This window comes from Pipra filicauda, unplaced genomic scaffold, assembly GCF_003945595.2.
Source record: "Pipra filicauda isolate LSUMZ 115617 unplaced genomic scaffold, ASM394559v2 scaffold83_size3615187_pilon, whole genome shotgun sequence".
Taxonomy (NCBI): domain Eukaryota; kingdom Metazoa; phylum Chordata; class Aves; order Passeriformes; family Pipridae; genus Pipra; species Pipra filicauda.
Window position 1 is genome coordinate 1,951,636 of NW_024105020.1, and position 10,325 is coordinate 1,961,960.

Here is a 10,325-nt window from a genome sequence, read left to right on the forward strand (position 1 = left end):
CCCCCTTCCCCTCTTCCCTCCCCCCATCAACCTTTAATCCTTTCCACCCAGATCTGAAAGAAAGGCAAAATTCTCTCAAAAGTGTTAAATGCACATTAGTTTTATGAAATCAGTGTCTGGGCCAGAGGAGAGATCTGATCGGTTCCCTCATAGGAGTAAGTCAGTACTGGTTGAACTCAGCAGGTGGGCAGCCACAGGCTTGCCTGTCACCCTGGGCATAGCTGCAGTACTGCTGTGATGCATGTGGTCTCCTGAAGGTGGAAGAACAAGAGGCACTGGGGGAGTTCACAGGTACTTCTGGAAAGGCTCTCCTGTGTACTTGCCAGTATTTCAGGGGTGGGGAGAGAGAGGTGGTGGCACAGGGAAGGGAAGTAGTGGCGTTGTGGGACATGTGGGATGCAGAAGTCAGAGCACTCTTGGGGTTTTTCTTTATATCGCAAAGGGGCTGAATGTTAAGGTCATTCTGGGGAGCTTCTCAGTGGTGGCTCAAGGAACATGGTAGAAAATAAATGCAAAGCCAGTGCTAGAGAAGTGGTCATCACTGTCTTTGCCATTACCTGACAAGTGTTCAAGTATTTCCCAGGTAATTCTTATAATGGAAAATCAAACTCACTGGTGAAATGGGGAAAGGTTCACATCTAATCGGTCAGTTGATAACCCTATTGCAAGTGCATGTGCTGCCTCAAACAAAGAGTGCAGATTAAGTTGTGGCCAGTCTCTGGCTTTTTCCAGTGTCACTGTTGAGATACTTTTACCTACCAAACATACCAAGTATATTCAGACCAAAGCAGAAGGCCAGCCTGTCCCCTTGCTGCCTGACCAGCTGCCTGTTCCACTGTAAGATATAGTTCTGAGCAGTGCATGTATGTTTCTGTGTTGGAGGGAAGTATGTAGCAGAATTATTTATTTACTCGACTGTGTTTCCAGAGATGTCTGGAAGATAGTCCATATGCCTGCAAGAAGTCTCAAGATAAGGCTAAGATTATAACCCTAGCAAACGTGAGTTCATATTTCCATTTTGACATATATTCTCTTATATTTCAGCATCACAACATTGTCCCCAGTGACCTATATTTTAAGTCTAAGTGGGAATGGAAGTGTGTAAACACCTTGGAGATATGCAACATGATGCCACATTATGGGAGAAGGGGACACAGGTAAAAGGAAAAGCGTTTTTGGTTTTCAGACCACTTCTCCAACGTAGTCTGACATCTGCTAATGCCTTCCTAACATCCTGAATGTGATGTTTGAGAGTTTTTTTCAATGGAGAAATTGGTAATATCATTTAAGAGACTAAGCTTCCTTAACTTCCTCCCTATTTGCTAATATGCTGGTCAGCAGATGAGGTTTAAACATCTTTTTAGCAAAGAGATAAGGTCTCTTGTCACAGATCTGGGAAGCAGCTTCTTCTGATAGGGAATTCCAACAAATCAATACCCTAAAAATGCATTTAAACCAGTGTTGGTAACATGCCTTTTCTTCAGGCATCCTAACGTTCCTCACTAAACCCAAGCTACTTGTTTCCCAAATTCTTTCAAGCTTAAATCTGAAGTGTCTGAGTGTCTGGAAACTACTGTCTTGCAAGGGATTCAGAACATGCTAATGGGTAAAGATGAGATAAAAGAGATAAAAAAAGCAGTGTCCCTGTTCTGATGAACAATGTAAATAAGAAAATACTCTTCTCCCCTCCCCCACTCACTAAAAAAAAAAAGGAAAATACTATAGTCTTCTTAAGTAAGATGACAAGGTGAGTCTGTTGCAGCAGGGTGGGAAAGAGGGGGAGAAAGGGAGGGGACAAAGCTTTCTGGTTCTCCTGCAAGTGCTTACTGATTTTGGACACAGGTCCAAATTTTTTAAAATGCAGTTAGCCTGGGAGTGCATGGCAAAGAAGACCCAAGATATACCTACAGCATGAACCTCTCACGTACACAAAGTGTGATGCACACAATCAGTGCAGGGATATGAGACCCTGTGGCATCCCTAATTTCTCTTGCTGTCCCTGCCTATCATCAGACTGACATTCTTAACTGACACCCTCACAGAAGGTGTGAAGGTGCAGAGTGCTGTTAACAGAAATGACATGGAGCACACCAACATCCAAATAAGTCTGGAGGCTGAGCCGCTTTGCCTTCAGACACTGAAACCATTTTGCAAGTATTTAATATATAATTAAACCTTCTTTTCCCATCAGGTGATCTGACCTCAGAATATGACTTTACATGCCAGGACTGAAGATGGTGAGGTGGGTCAAGTAATGTAATAATGGTCAGAAACATTCTAATTGTAAGTATACTGTAAAAAAAAAACTGAGTCCCTTCTCCAAAGGGGAAACCCTAGCTTTCTTCGGGATCCTTGTTTCACGCACTCTGCATCTCACACTTGTGTCCATAAATGTTTCCTTGTGATCAGCCACCATTTGCAGATCTGTGTCCCTGACTGCCAGTCATTCCTGCATTTCTTGCGGAGATCACACCAAGGACAGGCACATGCAGTAAGTGTAGTTGGAAAAGTGCACTTTCCCTCAGCCAGCTACTATTTCACATGTATTAGCCACCGGAGCCTGTGGTTTGGCATCAGCAGCCACAGCACAAACTTCCTCCTATACACAGCATTAGCAGTTGTCTAATCAACATGAAAATGGTTACCTAAGCTTGGCACAGGGCCAGTTCATGCACTGGGCCCCTCTCTGGTTTACTATACATTATTGGTCAGAGCAAGCTCTTCAGTGGGCTCCATGCAGGCCTCATTCCCTATGCAATAACTCTGTAGCTGCTCATCACCTCTACTCTAGATCTTGATGCAATTTCACAACCCTGTGGCACCAGAGACTTCAACTGGCAAGGGCTGAGGCAAACAACAGCTGTCTCCATTCAGCTATGTCAGCAGCAACATTTCTTTCCCAGGACCTATCACCGTCAAGTAAGGGTTAAAAAAGACCTCTACTGAAATGCCCTTCATGGCCAGAGCCTTCTGCGTGCATCCTTCTGAAATAACATCACAGTCCAAAACAGGAACAGCTCATTCACTGGTGCAGGATCCTTGGGTAGCAGCTGGAGAGGACACGAGAGAAAAAGCTGAATCAGAAGCATTTTATTTTTGGTAGTTTAATAATGGACTAGGAATGTCTGTGAGCTAGAGTTGAGGACAGAGCTGAATCAGAAGCATTTTATTTTTGGTAGTTTAATAATGGACTAGGAATGTCTGTGAGCTAGAGTTGAGGACAGACAAACATGTCTTTCCACAGCACACAGTGAAACAGTTCCTTAGGTACTTCATACTGATGATGCTTTGAAGTCCTAGCCACTTTCCCAAAACTCCTCATGTGGACTTGCATCTAGAACTGTGAATCAAATGTGTGCTTTTGGGCAAGTTTGGTTTGTCTGGGTATCCACACCCACATTATGTAAGCCAGGGTAAATCCTACAGTGAGAAATGGGCAGAAGTATAACTTGGCAGAGCTGCAAATGTGTGGCAGAACTGAAAGCAAAGCAGCAGGTTTCCCGAGTCCCAGAGCTGCTTTGCAGTCAGAAAAGGGCAAAGTAATAACACCACTAGCTTGATTTCAGTTTCCCCATTAGCCCGCTGCTTTTGCCTTGTAGGTATACAAAGTGCCTGTATGGATGTACACGTTCCCGTATTTTTGTAGGTATGGGTTTTTTCTTTAAAAGATGGCATGCCCAAGATGGCATGTCTTCGGTTTACAATGTCCTTCATCTGGCCAGAAGGAGTTGCTGCAGCTTCCACAGGCCATGCCAGGGCAGAGTAAACTTTATGTCCCATTGGCATAAGGAAGATGGGCTGAAAGCCACTCTAGGATAGTCTGAAAGCATGGCAATGCTTCTGAAAATGCTATTTTGTTAAGGTCCTGAGTCTTGTTGCTGGACAACATAGACACTTATGAGGCAAGCCAGTGTGTCCCTCAGAAGACTTAATCTGTACCATGAACAGAGCAACTCTTATACATGTACTACTGTGAGTATAACCTTGTAAAAAGGAGCATGGAGAAATGTCAAGAGTGTGTTTAGATAAGTGGTTTCAACTAGAAAAAGTAAGTTTGCTCAGTGCGGTTTATTTACGATCTGAACATTTGAGAGCATTACAAGCGTCTACTTGATCAACAAAAGAAGAAACCACTCTGTATTTGCACGGTCTTGTACCAACCTCCCCTTTCCCAGTAATTCTCAAACCAATGGCTATTTTCATCCAGAGACCTAGTAGAGATGGAGCAGTACAATCTCCATCAGCTGGAGGCCTGGCAGAGCAGAAGGGCTTTGCTGTGAAGTCTGGCCTCATTTTCACTCCTGGGTCTCTCAACTCTAACCAAGTTTCATGTTCTCACTTCTTGGCCACTCTGCAGCTGTGTCAGACAAGCAGGCCCCAGCAGGGAGGCCTTGGAAGGGAGTCCAAGCTACACTGGAAGGAGGGGGGACAGCAGGCATTGAAGGAAGAAGGGTTTGAAGATATAAAGGCAATAGGGGACATGGAGAGAGGGTACAGGGAGACTATTATAGTAAGGGAATGCAGAGAGGAGAGCGGAGGCTGTTACAGGTTTTGCTGGTTTTGCTGCCTGCTACATCCTTATTTGACATGTGAAAGGAATGCGAAGGTGCAAGACAACAGGAATTAATAAATAATCAGTGCTTTTCAATTCCAAGGGTTTTATAAACGTTAATGAACCTTCATGAGCTGTTAGAGAGGTATTTAAGCCGTATTCCATTTTCACAGATAAGGAGATGAAAGCTCTGGCTCAAGTCCAAAGTTTTCAAAAGCAGAAACTACTTTTAAGAGCTCCCCTTGACATTCAGCACCAGAACTCCAAAAGGATTGATTTCACAGTTGCCATCACTGTCAGCTGTATCCTGATTACTTCTGCAAAGCTAAGTCTAAACATGCACACTCAAAAGGAGCATTAGCTTCTGGAAATTCAGGCTCTGTTGCCTTGTTGTTTTCCCAAAGTATATAAGAGAAACTAGTTTATGAGAGAAATAGATATGTAAAAACATTTACATTTTTTACTACTGGACCATGACAAGAATGGAAACAAAGACTTTGCGGGCTTAAAACACTTACAGAAAGGGCAAAGTAAAACAAAGATTTTAAAAAAAGACTTCCAAGTACACCCATTCATCTGTGCAAATGGGAAGGGAAGCAGAGCATGTTTCCAAATCTTTCTACATCTCCCATAAAGACTAGGCAGATGGTTTAGGTGCATTTCTGTAAGTGTCTGATGAATATTTTATTCCTGAAAGGAATACAAAACATGAATGTGTATGTAGTCACCAGCTTCACTGAAGTGAGGGAGAAACAACACAGGACTTCATTAGAAACCATGTGAATTGGTAGTCCAGAAAAGAAAAAAAAATAATTTTATGGTAGTATAATAAAAAAAAAAAGAGAAGAGACAGTTATAGATATTTTCTTTGGAATTATGCCTTCTAATTTTAATTGTTCTGTGGCCGTGAAAAGATGGACATCTTGTTTGCCTAGCTGCAGAAACATAGGTGCAGAAAAAGCCTTCAAATTCTGTTGAAATGGCAGGTGTCACATTTAAATTAGCCAGCAGCCAAAACAGGAGGAGATCACAGAGCTTATGAGGATCATAGGAGAGAATATAGCAGTCAGCTAGAAGCAGAAATGTAGTGCTGATCAGAGGGAGCAGGTTCAAACCCAGTCCTAGGCATCTGCAGCACAACTCCTACCCAGCAATATCAGCAATGTGTCAAGCACAGTCTCAGCATAACCATAAGTGTCATATCAGATCAGTGGGAAGATGTAAGAATCACAACAGAAATGCTCCTTTGGGGATCCCCAGTGCATAAAAAAGAGTAAAAAGTTGCCAGAAAAAAATATCTTAAAAGAGTCCCTCAAAGGCACTCACACATTTTAAAACTTGTCTCAAAACGCTGACAATTCTGTGACAACCAGGCTTGTGCTGTGACACAGTTTTGCCACTCTTACAGCTGCAGCTCCCCACAGGCAGTTTGAAATCCTCAGGAGGTAAGCAGGAGTGTGGTTCCTCCTTACACATTCTGATGCACCCTGGCACCACTGGCGGCACCACTGGCGGCACCGGCAGCACCGGCAGTCCCAGCGTGGTCACTCTGGTGCCACTTGGGTGGTAACATGGTGCTGAGCCCTGTGGTGGGAGATGCCGACTCTCTGCAGCTGCCAAACAGGTGGGCAGGATTCGCAAAAATGGGAGAGAATAGAGTTTTATGTGGCTTCAAGCTGGTGGTAGGATCCCCGAGCGCACAGGGTTATGACAAATCCCATGGAACAGCATCAGACCCTGTGGTATACAGGCAGGATGCAGACCATAACAACTTAAAGGGAACATAACATACTTTCACGTGTTTCTGTTCTGCAACCCTCATGTGCCCTGAGTCATCTCTGACTGAGCAAAAGGCATGGTTAATTCACAGTTTTAAAAGGTCTTACTGTCTACATGAGATGATATTCCAGGGAACGGTTGCTCAAAGGAAAAACAGGGTAAGCACCTAAAAAAATTTTTAAAACAACAAGAACCTCTGGCTCCAAGTGCAGCAAAGCAAAATGGAAATTCTTCCTGCTTCCTAGGACATATTTTTAGCTAAGGCAGATGGTAGAAATACCACTGCTCATCTTCATACAGAAACAAGATGGGCCGCTATAAACAATACTGGCATACATTTGGAGGTGGTTTGGGTTTGGTTTGTTTTTTTTTTTTCCCAAATCACCTAAGTATTGCCGAACTCATGAAGGCTTTTTGATCTTGGAAGATGAATTAGGATGGGGATTTTGGATCAGGAAATAGCCCCGGAGGAAGCCGCTGCTAACAGCAGCTAACAGTGGCCACTCCACTTCAGGCTTCCTTTGAGACTGCCTAGGACAAGTCAATGCCAGCAGCTCTATTTTCAGTAGCGTGTAGTGCAGCAATACCTTTTTCCTATCAAGGTCATTTGCTTTTCCTGCTGAAACACCACTGCTCTACAGAAAATTACAATTAGAAAATGGGCAGGTCACAACCTCTGTTTAGGAAGTTTTGTCTTTTCTGCTCTGGGCTTTTCACCTTGTCACAGGTTATGGGGCTTTTGCACCTTTACTTCTGACTCTGCCCCTTTTGTTCTTGGCCCCACTAATTTGCTCTGTTGTTCAAGATCTTGTATCACCAAGATACAAGAATTCATTACATTCCAAAAGGTATAAAAATCACTGTTTGATTCATTCTCCTTAAAGAGTGCCAATGTATTTTGGGATGCCAACTCTTCCATTCCCACTACAATATAGCAACTATGCCAAGCCAAAAATAAATGATATTTTTGGAATGCAGTTTCTTATAGAAGGTGGGGAATTCCTCTTGTTTTGTATCAGAATGATTTTAGTGTCTTATCTCAATGTCAGACTGGGTAATGTATAAAAATCCCAAGAAGTTGTGGTCTACCCATAGTTATGTCTTTGAGAATGAAAATACATCTTAGGTGAGGGGTCAGATCCCTAGAGGATGGACAGGGAGGGTATCCTGGGTGTTGACATGAGTAATGTCTTCCTTCCATCCTAACAGAAGCAATCAACAGCATCTTCTCTCAGCTTCCCAGGGTCAGTACTAATGGGATTGAGCAAGCTGCCGTGAACAGGAGTCTTCTGCACCTACTGAAGATGGAGAGGAAAGCCGGTGTAATTCAGCTCTGGCAAAGTGCAGAAGCATCATTAAGCACTGGTGGGGAGGGTGTCAAGTGAACAGGGCAAGTTGTGGTCACGCTCCTCTGCTGTTCTTTGCAGAAACAGTGACCATGAAGGCCCCGTCTGGGTTTCCTCTCTATCACCTGTGTGCTCTGCAGGGATCTGCTGTATGTGCGTTAAGAGCTAAGGGACTGGGGTTTTTCCTCCAGCGTTTTGGAGAACTGGAAGTTTAGTGAGACAAGAAAAAAGCTGGAGTTTACTGCCTTAAACCACTGTATACATTATTTTAATCACATGTCCCAAGAGAGGCTGTTTTCTTAGGAAATGTTTGTTAAACACCTTGAAATGTGATAACCTTTCCAGTGTCACAGTAACTGTGTGGTTCCCAGAAGAGGTTTTACAGTCCTAAATTGCAGAAGTGGGTTTTGCAACTGGAAGCGAGGGAGTGATGCTGCAAGTAAAATAAGAAGTGGAATCAGCAGTACAATCATTTTGGATATTGCTTTTCTAAATACTTCATCAAAAGACCTGGTACTTTAAATATAAAAATGCACACTATAATGTTGTTGACAGGGAAAAAGCCATGAAATGTTATTGCATAAAACTGTGAGTCAGGACCTCTAATGTGTTTTTACGGTGTTGCCTATACCTTAATTACACTTGCTCCTGACAGTGTATTATATCTTCTTACATCTTCATTATTGCACAGGCATTAATTTAATCAGAGATAATGAATGAAACCTCTGGAATTAATTACAGGTCGTAACAGTTTTGTTACTTTACTAGAACAGGCAGGAAGACAAAAACATATGGACCCATAAACATTAACTAGCTTTTGCAATCCAGCCATTACAGGAGAAAGACAATGAAGATTAAATTACTTGGAGATGTAGCTGAGAATGCTCAGGCAGTTTTTGGTGTTTCTGAAACTCAGCAGTTCTCGGTGGGATGACCTTGACTACTACATTTCTGGGATCCTTTCAAGCTCAAATGTATCTTGCGTTTGAATCTATTTCACAGATCTAAATTTAAGAACTGCTTTTGCAGATTCCTGGGATCTGATCTATCTGGAAGGAGGGGTCTTTGCAGTGTTGTTTCAATGGAGGCATGTTGCCAGCAGTTGGGATCTGCGTGTGAATTCCCGTGATTTCCCTTTGGCCCGTCTTGTTTCTGCCAAATTTGAAGTGGACTTTCTGTGAGTGAGAAGGAAACGTGGCCCCTTTCCAACAGCACAATGTCTGTGAGGGTGTCTGACAGGAAAAAACCTTGCAGAGGAGCCTTTCAAAGCATCTTAAAAAATCCCCTCTTGTAGGGGATTTCTTATAGTGAAAAAAAGTCATTACCTGGTCATAGGAAGCAGAGGGTATCTTGCTTGGTTGCCTTATCTTTGTGATCGCAGAGTTACATTAGAAAGTAATTCCATCTTAAATGAAATTATTTATCTTATACTATTTTCAAAATGTGTCTAGTCCCTTGGTGCACTATTCATGGTAAAAACTTCTCTGAACAATTTGATTTGCTTAGTAGGCTTAGTATTTAATAAACTTTCCTCTTTTTTTTAATATCTTATTGCATTTAGTGAATTACTTTTTTTTAATGCAATAAATACATTATGTTTTGTTTAACACTGATCCTTGTAGGCAGCTATTTTGTGTTCTACTTCAGTTATCACTTTCAGACGAGCTACACGTATATCAGATCCATTCAATGTGAGCTCACAAATCAACTTAAAACCCTTAATAATTTCTGTTGATCTTTTCTTAAACTGTCTCCGCTAGATCTACATTGCTCAAATACTGAAGTACTCTGAAATTAATATGATATATCAAGAATGATATGATATATCCCCTCAGTCTTCTGGAGAGGACTGTTATCTACCTCGTCTGTGTTGGGGATTGTCTCCACAATGCAAGAAATATAATCCTACGTTACATGGAAAAGCCTGGCAGTCTTAGCAGTGGGGGATTTTGGATCTTGAGAGTTCTTTCAAGGGTGACCCAGTGCTTGGAGCAGTGTCCTGAGGGCTTAAGGCTGCTGCTGGGTGCTGACAACGTGTGTCACTATATCTGCTCCTTAGTTCAGTGTAGGTAGGAGATAAGGTCTTTTCAAAATCAAGCCACATATCAATATGGTGAATCTGAAGATCTGTGGCTTCATCTCCTCAGAAAAATCCCTTCCCTGCTCTCAGAGTGCTCAATGGTTTCCTGCCAGGGGGCTGTGGACCTCTGCATTGCTGGATGGCTTTAGGGTGACATGCCAGACTTGAAGGGGACATGCCACTAAGAAAAGTAAATGTATCGATGCCTGCTGGCAACTGGTCTACAGGAGGCTGAAGCCATAGTGGAAAAATTTGGGGCTGCAGAAAATAAAGGGTTGAAAACAGCAGCTGTTGATTAATCTCTGTGAGGGTTTTTTGTGTGTGTGTGTGTCCTAGAATAAGTATGTTTTAGTTATTTTTCCCTAGATGTATTAGCTAGCAGTTTGAATTTCCAATGTTATATTCACTGAATTATTTCCCTACCACCCTACACTGCACTCACTGCAGCATCCAGTAAGTCCAAACTCAGGATCATCTGAGAGTTTCAGCAACTGTGTGTCAGGAATTGAATCAGCTCACTGATACGGGCTTTTTCAGACACTAATAAAGACACAAGGTAAAAAATCAA

At 42.5% G+C, this 10,325-nt stretch overlaps 1 long non-coding RNA gene across 1 annotated transcript; it reads left to right on the forward strand.

Annotated features, from left to right (window-relative positions):
* Window positions 1-1,049: 1,049 nt before the first annotated feature.
* LOC120325130 lies at window positions 1,050-5,186 on the forward strand. The gene is made up of 3 exons (XR_005566992.1): window positions 1,050-1,157; window positions 2,192-2,242; window positions 4,358-5,186. It is a non-coding gene; the product is annotated as an uncharacterized LOC120325130 (long non-coding RNA).
* The last annotated feature ends 5,139 nt before the right edge of the window (window positions 5,187-10,325 follow it).